Raw genomic sequence first — 13,096 nt, forward strand, 5'->3', positions numbered from 1 at the left:
ATGTTGAGAACTCAGGAAGAATCCCAAATAAGCCACTTTTCTTTATCTCATTGAAAACTCTATTTCCGATTAGGAAATGTCTGTGCTAGAATATGTATGTGCATTATTTTCTTAGCGCTTCTACAACAAAATATCGATTGGATGGCTTAAAACAACAAAAGTTTTCTCACAGTTACAGAGCCCAGAAGTTAGAAATGAGTGTGTCAGCAGGATTAGTTCTCTCTTGATGTCTCAGAAGAGAATGTTTTCCATACGTTTTTAGCTTCTGGAGATTGCTGACAATCCTTGGTATTTCTTGATGCATCACTCTAATCTCTGCTTCCATCTCTGCCAACACCATGCATGGTGTTTTTCCTGGTGTGTCTGTGTCCAAATTTCCCTCTTATAAGGACACCATTCATTGAGTGAAGGCCCACCCTAATCCATTATGACCTATTTTTAACTGGATTACATCTGCAAAGACCCTTTTTCCAGATAAGGTCATATTTTCAGATACTGGAATTTAGGATTTAAGTATATCTGTTTGGGGGATCCAGTTCAACCTAACACAGTATGTTATAGAAACAAGTATAAAAATGACAAGATACTCAAGCAAAGAAAACAATTTCAATGTTGGGAAGAGTGAGGATACTAACAAAACATACTTCATTCTTATTTTATTATTATCCTTTGCCCTTTTAGGACTTTCTTTGTCTTTTAACCTTAAGGACTTAATGTCTCTATATTATTAAAGGGATTATTCTGGGATCTTTAAGATATGTACTTGACATAGCAACAAATAAATGCTAAAATTTGAATGGCATACCATAATTGAAGTATATATTTTTTTAATCTTTTAACAGTCCATGTGAGTGTTCCTAATGACCAGTGAAACTGATTTTCGAGGAACCGTGAATGATGGAGGCACAGAGAGCCTCTTTAAACCCGTGTCAGGGAGGTGCCACATATGACTTCTGCACCATAACATTTGCAAGAACTACACACACACTTAAATGCAAGGGGACTGGGAAAAGAAATACCTGTCTGAGTTCTCAGGTACTTTTTTAAACCATGGAAGAGAAAGCATGAATTAGTGGATAGCTATTTCTGCCACATGGATCCATCTCTGTGTGGAATATTTTATTTGTTTGTTGGGGTTTTTTCCCTATACTTTTATTTGTTTACTTTTCAGTTAGTATAAATCCTTGAAGGATATAGCATCACACAGATTCTGTGACCAATGGCTTTAGTAGGAAGAAGGTTGCTTCGGAATTTGGCACCAACCATGCCACTGTTTCCATGAGCACAAGTTACTTTTCCCCAGATTACTCTGGTTTTATTTGGTTTGCTACCAGAAGTCACTGTGTTGTTTTTTGCTTTGTACACATAAGCACATCTCTTGCCTAGATAGAACTCAGTTTCATCTCAGAGATAAACACCTTCAATTTTAAGAAGAGCTGTGTGCTCCCTTTGGTTCCGGAGACCCAGTTTATAGCCAGCCAAAATGGCTTTTGACCACAGCTTTTTCAAGAGTTGTGTTCCCAGTAGGCCTCCAAAGATTCCAAGATGGCGGAAAGAAAATGTATGGAATATTTTTTAAACTAGGTCTTTCTTGTTAGAAAGTGGAAAGAACATTTCTAGATGTATATTTTAACCTTATAAATCTATGAAACTATGGTGCAAGATCTTAAGAAAACAACCTGTGATTATCTTTAAGGTAAGACAAGTATAGGTTCAGAGTTATTAGGATAATGTAAATTTGTTGTATAAAAGCAGCATTAGATTAATGAGTATGGCCTCTAGTGCTGGTTTCTCTGGATTCAGAGCCTGAAGCTGTAGACCATCTCATACTTCTGTCCTTCTATCCTCCCAAAGATACCTCTAGACATTAGTAATGGTCTGTTTTACTAAAAATTACAGTCACAATTTCTGTAGATCAGAAATATTAATAATCCGTATCTCACTGGGTTGTTGTAAGGATTTAATAAGGCAACATGTACAGTGCCTTGTACCTGGCAAGTGTTTTGAAAATACTAGCTCTGTAAAAAAAATTTTTTTGATGTTTATTTTTGAGAGAGAGAAAGACAGATCCCAAGCAGGGAGGGCCAGAGAGAGGGAGACACAGAATCCAAAGCAGGGTCCAGGCTCTGAGCTGTCAGCATAGAGCCTGATGCAAGGCTCAAGCCCATGAACTTTGAGATAATGACCTGAGTCAAGATTGGATGCTTGACTGACTGAGCCACCCAGGGGCGCCAAAAATACTAGTTTTTATTATTACTAATATTGTCTGTCCTGAACTACAAGGTGTAAAACAACATCTCACCTGTAACAATATAATTTTGAATTTTTAAAAAAGTAAAATACTTTTTACCTTTTTATTTTCATTAAAAAAAATAATGCTCAGACTGTTGAGAGACCACTGAAATAGGTATTCATTGTGTCCCAAGCTACCCCTTGCTACTTTCCATCCAACTATCCTGCTTTATTTCATTTCCATTCTAACTACCTGATATTGTATTATGTAATATATAAATTTATATTATATTACATGTCATATAGATAAATTTTAAAATAGATACCAAATGTATACAATCTACATATACAGTTTACCTTGAAAAGCACAGGTTTGAACTGCATGGGTCCACTCATATGAATGTTTTATAGTAAAGTACATAAATGTATTTTTCTTATGATTTTTTAAATAGCATTCTCTAGCTTACTTTTCGGAAGGAATACAATATAGAATACTTGTAACATACAAAATATGTGTTAATCAGCTGTTGATGTTATTGGTAAGGCTTCAGGTCAATAGTAGACTATTCGTAGTTAAGTTTTGGGGAAGTCAAAGTTATACACAGATTTTCAACTCTGCTGGTAATCAACATCCCTAACCCCTGCGTTGTTCAAGGGTCAGCTGTGTTATATACACAGATACATAACTTTTGTCTTCTCCACTATAATGAAAACTCTACAAAGGCTGATGTTTTGTCTGCTTTATTCGGTGCTGTATTCCAAATATCTTGAACAGTTCCTGGCCTACAGCATGTGCTCAAAAAAAAGTATTGAATTAATTAATTAATGGTTCTGGCAGCATTGTAAATTATCACAGCCTTTTTATAAATAAATTTGGCAATAATGTTTCAAGAGCCAATAAATTTGGGGTCATCTGGGTGGCTCAGTAGGTTAAGCATCCGACTTCGGCTCAGTACTTGTGAGTCTGAGCCTCATTTCGAGCTGTGTGCTGACAGCTTGGAGCCTTCCTTAGATTGTCTCCATATCTCTTCCCTTCCCCTGCTTGTGCTCTGTCTCTGTCTCTCTTTCAAATATAAAATAAAACATTAAAAAAATTTTTTTAACTGAAAACAAGCACCTGGGTTGCTCAGTTCATTAAGTATCCAACTTTCAGTTTTAGCTCAGTCATAATCTCATGGTTCATAAAATCAAGCCCGAAGTCGGGCTTCACACTGACAGCAGCACTCACAGCACGGAGCCTGCTTGGGATTCCCTCTCTCTCTTTCAAAAATAAATAAATTTAAATAAATAAGTAAATAAAAGTGAAAACAGGGAAGGATCAAGCCCTGTGAAGAGAGGGATGAGAAAACATTCTAGGTAGAGGGAACAAAGTGAAGCCCTTGAGGCAGGAGCAAACTTGGCGTTTTCCAGAAATTGAATGAAAATTACTGTAGATGGAGCTAGGTGTTTGGTGATAGGCAGTCAGAGGCTAGATCAAGTAGATCATTTTAAGGAGTTTTAGTGCAATTACTGCTCTAGGGGTTTAAGCCAGGAGAGGGGGCAACAATTATAAGTGTTAAAAAGATTACTTTTGTTGCTAGACTGGATGGGATTGCTGAAATAGAAAAGAGTAAAATGGGGGAAGTTACTTAGGAGGCTTTTGCAATAATCCAAATGGGAGATAATAGTGGTAGGGACTAAGGTGGTTGTGATGAAGATAAAGTGAAGATAGATTCAAAACATACTTTGGGGATGGGACTAACAGGATTGTGATGGATGGTTTGCAGGGGTTCAGACAATGGGAAGAATAATGGGCTTGCTCACTGGTAGTTTTCTGACTTGACATTGACAAATATAAGAATGAGGGAAGTGGGAAGACATACTTTAAGTAGGAAAAAATTAAGTGTTCTGACCTTAAGTTTGAAAAATCAAGAGTGTGTTTCTGTATTCATTTGGTAGGGCTACCGTAACAAAATATCACAGACTAGTAGCATAAACAACAGAAAATTATTTTCTCTAAATTCTGGAGGGTAGAAGTCAGACGTCAAGGGTGTTGGCAGGTTTGGTTTCTTCTGAAACCTCTCTCCTGGGTTTGCAGATGGCCCCCTTCTCCCTGGGTGATCACATGGTCATTACTTGGTCCATGTTTTTTCTGTATCCTAATCTCCTTATAAAGACACTGGTCAGGGGCGCCTGGTGGCCCAGTCGGTTGAGCGTCCAACTTCAGCTTGGGTCATGATCTATGGTTTGTGGGTTTGAGCCCTGCATCGTGCGCTGTGCGGACAGCTCCGAGCCAGGATCCTGCTTTGGATTCTGTCTCCCTCTCTCTCTGCCCCTCCTCTGCACCTTCTCTGTTGCTCTCTGGAGCTCAAAAATAAATAAAAACATTGGGAAAAAAAAGGACACTGGTCATGTTGGATTGGGGCTCACCCATTTACCTCAGTTTACTTTAATTACTTCTTTAAGCCCTATCTTCAAATATAGTCATATTCTGAGGTACAAAGGGTTAGGACTTCAGCAAATGAATTTGGAGGAACATAATTCAGCCCATAACAGTTTTTTTTCTTTTGAATTGCATTATAAAAAGTCCTTTTGTTGGGGCACCTGGGTGCCTCGTTTTTTAAGCACCCAACTCTTGATCTCAGCTCAGGTCATGATCTCACAGTTTGTGGGATTGAGCCCTGCATCAGGCTCTGCCCTGACAGAGTGGAGCCTACTTGAGATTCTCTTTCTCCTCCTCTCTCTGCTCCTCCCCCTCAAATAAACTTTAAAAAATATCCTTCTGTTATCCTAGGTGTTCATGGGCCTGACCCAAAGTGAGTGAGATAGGAGAAAAAACTCAATTCTGCCACATGAATGAGAAAACACAGAAGAAAATTGGCCCTTCCTTTTAATACATGCAAGCAAAACAATTTTATTGATAATCTTATGATATATGCCATTTAATCTATAACAAAGAATAATAATTCTGAATATTTATTATAGAATTTTTCTCAATTGTCCTCACAATTATGCTAACCTCCTTCCCTGCTCCAAATATACATTCTGGCTTCAAGTTCTTTTTTTTTCTTTTTTAATGTTTATTTATTTTTGAGAGAGAGCATGAGCAGAGGAAGGGCAGAAAGAGAGGGAGACACAGATTCTGAAGCACACTCTAGCAAGCCCTGATGTGGGGCTTGAACTCACAAATTGTGAGATCATGACTTGATCCAAAGTCAGATGTTTAGCTGACTAAGCCACCCAGCCACCCCATTCTTCAGTTTCTTTCACAGTGTTCCAGTGTGAAATAGTAGGGATGTTCATATTATGAATACCTGAAACATTTTTAAATGCTCTCTTTTTATAACTCCCTATAATTTCTTTGTGTTTGCTTCCCATCCCCTAAAATTACAGGAATTCAACTGACATTCAAATGGGAATAAGCCTGAAAAAAATCACATGTAATGTGGTCCTTGCCCAGTATGTGGGGATGTGTCCATGCCTTTGAAATTACAGTGTAAGTGCTCCAGTTACCACACTTTCTAAACAGAGAAAGTGCTCAAAACACCCGGGGGTTTTATTTTGTTTGTCTGTGGCAGCAAACAATAAAAACGTTAAGATCTTAACTGTGTGCCAAAGTATGCTTTAAAATTAATTTTCTCCCACAGCAATCATGAGATGAGGATTTTCTGATTCCAATTGATAACATTACCAAAGCAATATAAAATGAAGTATAAGATCTATACTTACATGAATTTTTTAACTCTGTGTTTTCTTTAAAAAAAAAAAAACTATTGGGGCACCTGGGTGGCTCAGTCCATTAAGCATCTGACTTTGTCTTCGCTCATGATCTCACAGTTCATGGGTTTGAGCCCCGTGTCGGCCTCTGCTGACAGCTCAGAGCCTGGAGCCTGCTTCCAATTCTGTGTCTCCCTCTCTCTACGCCCTCCTCTGCTTGGACTCTGTCTCTCAAAAAAAAAAAAAAAAAAAGGAATAAACATCTAAAAAAATTTTTAAAAAAAGAAAATGAAAACAGTGACAATAAAGAGAAGAATCTCAACTCAGCTTAACAATCAAACTTTTGGGTAGCAAATTGAATTATTTTGTTGCTACTGATTTCAGAGACTCTTATAAAGGTATTTGAAGTTAGAAAATTCTAATTCAACTATTAGAAATATGAAATCTGGGAAATTTGCTTTATTTTGTTCTTTGTCCTAGGTCCCACACCACCTAAATCATTAATATAAGCAGATAACCATCAAGTAAAAGGGCAAGATTATATGTGTGTGTGTGTGTGTGTGTGTACACATGTATATATGCATATGTGTATATACATGTGTATATATGTGTGTATCCACACATATGGACAAATACATATATACATACACATGCCTATATTTTTATATAAGTATTTATTTTTAAGTGACGTGTCTCACTGCCCTCAAATAGGACTAATTGTACCTAAAGATCTTTGTCAAATTAACAGTACTACTTCTTTGAACAGGAATTGGCTACCGCATGATTATCTTCATCTATTGAATCTTTTATTAATAACTTTCAAAAGTAATGGTATGAAAGAAACAGCCTTGCTATGTATCTTAATCAATTATCACTTTTTATAAGGGGAACTGATGACATATTTCAGATTCTTAATTAAGCATTAGAAATCTTCTGAAGGTAGCACAGAGGACTGAAAATTTAAGGAGATAGAAAAGCTTTTTAAACTCTTCTCAAAAAAACAAAGAAAGATAGATGATAGATAGATAGATACATAAACTCCCCCTCAACATACACATGCAACTCATATACTCTAGAAGCAACTGATGGTTGCCTTCAGCATACTGATAACTTTTATACTTATTGACTGCAAATTCTTTTAAAATGTGTACTGCTACTCATGCTTTCTCTTTGGAAAAATAAAGATTATCATAATAGCTGGGATCAGAAATAAATAAAACAGACATTTTTATGGACAGATTTTCATTAGAGTTTGAAAATGTTATTATTATAGCCTCAATGTAAGATCTTACAGCCTGAAGGAACAGTTGTGCAGTAGTGACAAGGAAGGACAGAGTGTTCCTAGAAGACAAATTATAGTTGCCACCTCCACATCGCCTAAATACAGTTTAACCACATTAAAATGACACAAATGTTTGTCCAAGAAGAATGTCATGCAGTTCAAGCTGCTGTTTTACTTTTTAAAGAGAGAAATTATCCTTTGTAAACACAGGGGTAGTAAAAGTTGAAGTGTTGTGTGCTATATTCACTTTCAGCGAATAAATAATAACAGCCTCATCTGTTCAATCAGTATCATATTGCTCCCATTCTCTAATTCTGATAGTGTTAGCAATAAAATAGAAATCCTGTGGAATGGTGAATGTTAAAATTGTTCCTAATGTGGAAAACCTCTTTTTAAAATTTAATGGGGTGCCTCGACTCAGTCAGGTAGGCATCTGACTTTTGATTTGGGTTCAGGTTATGATCCCAGGGTCGTGGGGATGAAGCCCTGCAATGGGCTCCATGCTCAATGTGGAGCCTCCCTAAGATTCTGTCTCTCCCTCTGCCCCTTCCCCCCACTCTCTCTCTAAAGAAACCAATGATAATAAAATTTAAGGTACTGCATCATCAGAGAATCTACTTACACAACAAATTAATCTATTGTTAGGGTGAAATATTTTACCATCCTTCTCTAACTTAGTTACAAATACACTGGGTAAGGTGGTTTATTTTATTTACCCTAAAAACTCTTCTGTTTATAATTTAAATTTGTTGAGTATGAAAAATTCTCATAAATTAAAATAGGCTTATTTTTAAATATTAATGCTTATTGTTAATCAAGCAATTAAGTAAGGCACAAAGAAGGAAATAACTATTAGAAATACCACATTAGGAGATACACAGCTGTGGCTAACAGGTTATTGAATATTTTATGGCTAACATTTTATTGAACATTATTCTGATATTCTTCCCTACTCCAAAGTGTATTGTACACTCACAGAGGTCAATGTAAGTTTACTTAATAGATCTTGGAACTTTGTAACCTATTTTTACTTAACCTTTTTCCTAGTATTGGGGAGCTTAAAGTTTATGTAGAAGACATGTCCAGAGCATGAAACAACAGGGTGAACTACCCACATAATGTGAATAAATATTAGATATGTTCAGTCTTCTTCTGTTCAAGTTGAATAAAAATATCTTTCTGGTGTTCTTAAAATTTAATTGATATATAACATTGTGTAAGCTTAAGGTGTACAATATGATGATTTGATATGCATATGTGTTGTGAAATAATTACCACAATAAGATTAATTAACACCTCCATTACTTCAAAAAATCTTGTTAACTTGAATGTATTGAGATATGTTGTTTTGCTGATAATCATCATATGTGTTTTGACCATATAGAATTGGCCTCTCCAGTTTCTTCAACTCTTCTGGATCCATAGAATAGCAAAATATTTTTGGAGATATAGAGGAGAGCCTTGAGATACTGCTTAGCAGCTCCATCTTGTCTACTTCAAGACAAGAATATAAAACTGCATGTTTATATTCTTTATGTTAATATGCAATTTGCTTGATTTTACCGATAAATATCAAGACATAGTTGCTTTGTGGCCATAATTATTTAAACTTTCATTCCTCCTACCAGCACCTCAGTTCCAACTATCCAGCCTGGACGTGGACTTCTGCCATGGACTATGGACTCTACAGTCTTGGCTCTTTGGTCCATCTGCACAACCACTGGAGTGGTATTTCTAAAATGCAGTTGATCATATCTCCTTAAAATTTTTATGATCTAGGTATTTAACATCCTATATAATCAAGTCTTAACCTCCTCTGCAGCCTCATCCCAACCACATCCTCCAAATCATACCTTATCTTTATTTTACAAGATCTAAAAAATTCTCTCTCAGGGGCACCTGGTGGTTCAGTTGGGTAAGCATCTGACTCAATTTCAGCTCAGGTCATGACCTCTTGTTTGGTGAGTTCAAGCCCCACGCCGGGCTCTGCCCTGACTGTGCAGAGCCTGCTTGGGATTCTTTCTCCCTCTTTCTGCCACTCCCCTGCTTGCTTGTTCTATCTTTCTCTCAAAATAAATAAACTTTAAAAAAATTCTTTCTCGTACCTTTCCACATTTTCGTGTTGTTTCTTTAACCTAGTGAAATTAACATTTTTCAAGACTCAGCTCAAGCAGTACTTCCCTTATGAAGATTTGACCTGTCTGTGACAGTTGGGAGAACCCCATCTCTGGTGCCATCCTGTTACAGAACCTGCCACTTTGCCACATTATCAACTGCCTGTCTTCTCCCTTACTAGACTGCCAGCTCACAGGGTCAGGCACTTGGATCTTTTCATCCTTGTATTCTGAAAAATAAATATAAATTGTTTTATATTTGTCAGAAGCTCTAGTTGGCATAATTTTTATCTTTGAATAACAAAATATGAAAAACAAATGAAAAATGTTCCTGTACAAAATCTTTCAAGTTTATGTCTCCAGGGAAGAAAGATCTTTTTTTATTTTAATTTATTTTTTAAATTTGCATCCAAGTTAGTTAGCATATACTGTAACAGTGATTTCAGGAGTAGATACCTTAATGCCCTTTACCCATTTAGCCCATCCCCCCTCCCACAACCCCTCCAGTAATCCTGTTTGTTCTCCATATTTAAGAGTCTCTTATGTTTTGTCCCCTTCCCTGTTTTTATATTACTTTTGCTTCCCTTCCCTTATGTTCACCTGTTTTGTATCTTAAAGTTCTCATATGAGTGAAGTAATATGATATTTGTCTTTCTCCGACTGACTAATTTCGCTTAGCATAATACCCTCTAGTTCTATCCACGTAGCTGCAAATGGCAAGATTTCATTCTTCTTAATTGCCGAGTAACTCTACTTTATATATATATCTAGATATATATAGATATATCTATATAGATATATATCTATATAGATATAGATATAGATATATATACACACCACATCTTTTTTATCCATTCATCCATCAATGGACATTTGGGCTCTTTACATACTTTGGCTATTGTCAATAGTGCTGCTATAAACATTGGGGTGCATGGCCCCTTTAAAGCAGCACACCTGTACCCCTTGGATAAATACCTACTAGTGGAATTGATGGGTTGTAGGGTAGTTCTATTTTTAATTTTTTGAGGAATCTCCATATTGCTTTCCAGTGTGTCTGCACCAGTTTGCATTCCCACCAGCTGAGCAAAAGAGATCCTCTTTCTCTGCATCCTCACCAACTTCTGTTGTTGCAACATCTGAGTTGTTAATGTTAGCCATTCTGAGAGGTGTGAGGTGATATCTTATTGTGGTTTTGATTTGTATTTCCCTGATGATGAGTGATGTTGACCATTTTTTTATGTATCAGTTGGCCATCTGGATGTCTTCTTTTGAGAAGTGTCTATTCATGTCTTTTGTCCATTTTTTCACTAGATTATTTGTTTTTTGGATGTTGTGTTTGATAAGTTCTTTATAGATTTTGGATACTAACCCTTTATCTGATATGTTGTTTGCAAATTTCTTCTCCCATTCCATCTGTTGCCATTTTGTTTTGCTGATTGTTTCCTATGTTGTGCAGAAGCTTTTTATTTTGACGAGATCCCAATAGTTCATTTTTGCTTTTGTTTCCCTTGCCTCTGGAGATGTGTTGAGTAAGAAGTTGCTGCAGCTAAGGTCAAAGAGGTTTTTGCCTGCTTTCTTGAGGATTTTGATGGCCTCCTGCCTTACATTTAGATCTTTCATCTATTTTGAGTTTATTTTTGTGTATGGTATAGCAAAGTGGTCCTGGCTCATTTTTCTGCATGTCGCTGTCCAGTTTTCCCAGCAACACTTGCTGAAGAAACTCTTTATTCCACTGGATATGCTTTCCTGCTTTGTCAAAGATTAGTTGGCCATACATTTGTAGTTCCATTTCTGGGTTTTCTCTTCTATTCCATTAATCTGAGTGTCTGTTCTTGTGCCAATACCATACTATCTTGATGATTACAGCTTTGTAATATAGCTGGACGTCCAGGATTGTGACGCCTCTAGCTTTGGTTTTCTTTTTCAAGATTGCTTTGGTTAGTTGGGGTCTTTCCTGGTTCCATAGAAATTTTAGGATTGTTCTCGCTCTGTGAAGAATGCTGGTGTTATTTTTATAGGGATTGCATTGAATATGTAGATTGCTTTGGGTAGTGCGGGGGACCAGCCCACACACCCCAGTCGAAAGGTCCCTGAGTAGGGGGTTGGTGTTGGTGGAATATCTATAAGAAAGAAGACAGACAATGTGAATGGTGGTAAAGCCACACTTTACTAAGAAAGTCAGTGTCTTTTATGCCATAAGGGATTACACACATTTTTTTTCTTTAATGATTACATAGTTTATGGTCCTTGAAAAAGTAAAAACATGTTCTGGGAAGTATCATTTTTTATCACTTCTGTGATATCTCTTCTGAGAGAACAGCCGTGAGAACAGAAGTAAGAAAACAGGAATGAGGGAATCTGTCTCTCAAATAATTTTCTTTTCTTCAAGGCCCTTTAGCAGTTATGGCTGGGCAAAACATTTATTATCCCAAAAGTTAATTTTAGACAGAAGATTGTGTTTGCCCCCAACAGCAGGCAATGATCTGGGAAAAAATAATGTAAGGGAAAACTGGTGTCACTAACTGACCCAAGTTGATTCAAAACTTAAAAGTATATGCCTTTTTGCTTTTGCAAAGCAAGAAGAAAATCATAGACAGGTTAAACATAAGCCACATGTGCAGCCCAGGAGGTCAAATGTTTCACAGTCTTTCAACTTGTTCCACAACTTCCCAAATACTTCTCTTGTGCCCCGGAGGCATAGCCATCAACGGTCACTATGCTGGAGGTTTTTTGGGCTGCTGGGTTCCAACAGAGTAGTATTGATATTTTAACAATATTTGTTTTTCCTATCCAGGAGCATGGAATATTTTTCCTTTTTTGTGTGTGTCTTCTGAAATTTCATAAGTTTTCTATAGTTTTCAGTGTATAGATTTTTCACCTCTTGGTTAGATTTATTCCTAGGTATTTTATGGTTTTTGTGCAATTGCAAACTGATGTATTCCTTGCTTTCTCTTTCTGCTGCTTCATTGTCAGTGTATAGGAATGCAACCAATTTCTGTGCATTGATTTTATACCCTGCCACTTTGCTGAATTCCTGGATCAGTTCTAGCAGTTTTTTGGTGGTATTTAAGAGTCTCTCATATATCGTCCCCCTCCCTGTTTTTATATTATTTTTACTTCCCTTCCCTTATGTTCATCTGTTTTGTATCTTAAAGTCCTCATATGAGTGAAGTCATGTGATACTTGTTTTTCTCTAATTTTGCTTCAATGGAGAAGATAGAACATGTATATAATAAATACCCATTAAGTGTTTGTTAGTTAAGCAGTTGTTCCTTGTTTAGATGATAGTATTTCTAAGGGAGAGACCTGTATTATACTTTATTTCTTCCAATGCCAGCAGAGTAGTATATTCATAGAATAATCTGAAGTCCATTTTTACTGGTTAACCGAATGAGCGAATCCATTGTTTACATCAAAACTAAGTCTCAACAGTAATTCATAAGCCCTGCATCTTTGAATCTTTATGTTTATTGAAATATCTTGTAACTTCTTTGAAGACAGGGCTCTACCTTAACAATTTTTATATTCCTAGGTCTTAACAGCACAGAAAACAGTAGAAGTTTGATATCTGTTATCAAGATTACATTAGTAAAATACACATCTGCTTTGACTTATTATTGTATCCCTGTGATCTAGGGAAACACTTTTTTATAATAATTTTATAAATTTTAATTCCAGTACAACATATACTGTTATATTAGTTTCAGGTGATATAGTGATTCAGCAATTCTATACATCACTCTGTGCTCATCAAGGTAAGTGTACTCTTTTT

The 13,096-nt window shown here is 36.4% G+C and overlaps 1 pseudogene; it reads right to left on the reverse strand.

Annotated features, from left to right (window-relative positions):
- Nucleotides 1-1,167: 1,167 nt before the first annotated feature.
- On the reverse strand, nt 1,168-10,482 carry LOC115275935 (annotated as a pseudogene).
- Between the last annotated feature and the right edge of the window lie 2,614 nt (nt 10,483-13,096).

Source organism: Suricata suricatta, chromosome 2 (assembly GCF_006229205.1).
Source record: "Suricata suricatta isolate VVHF042 chromosome 2, meerkat_22Aug2017_6uvM2_HiC, whole genome shotgun sequence".
Taxonomy (NCBI): Eukaryota; Metazoa; Chordata; class Mammalia; order Carnivora; family Herpestidae; genus Suricata; species Suricata suricatta.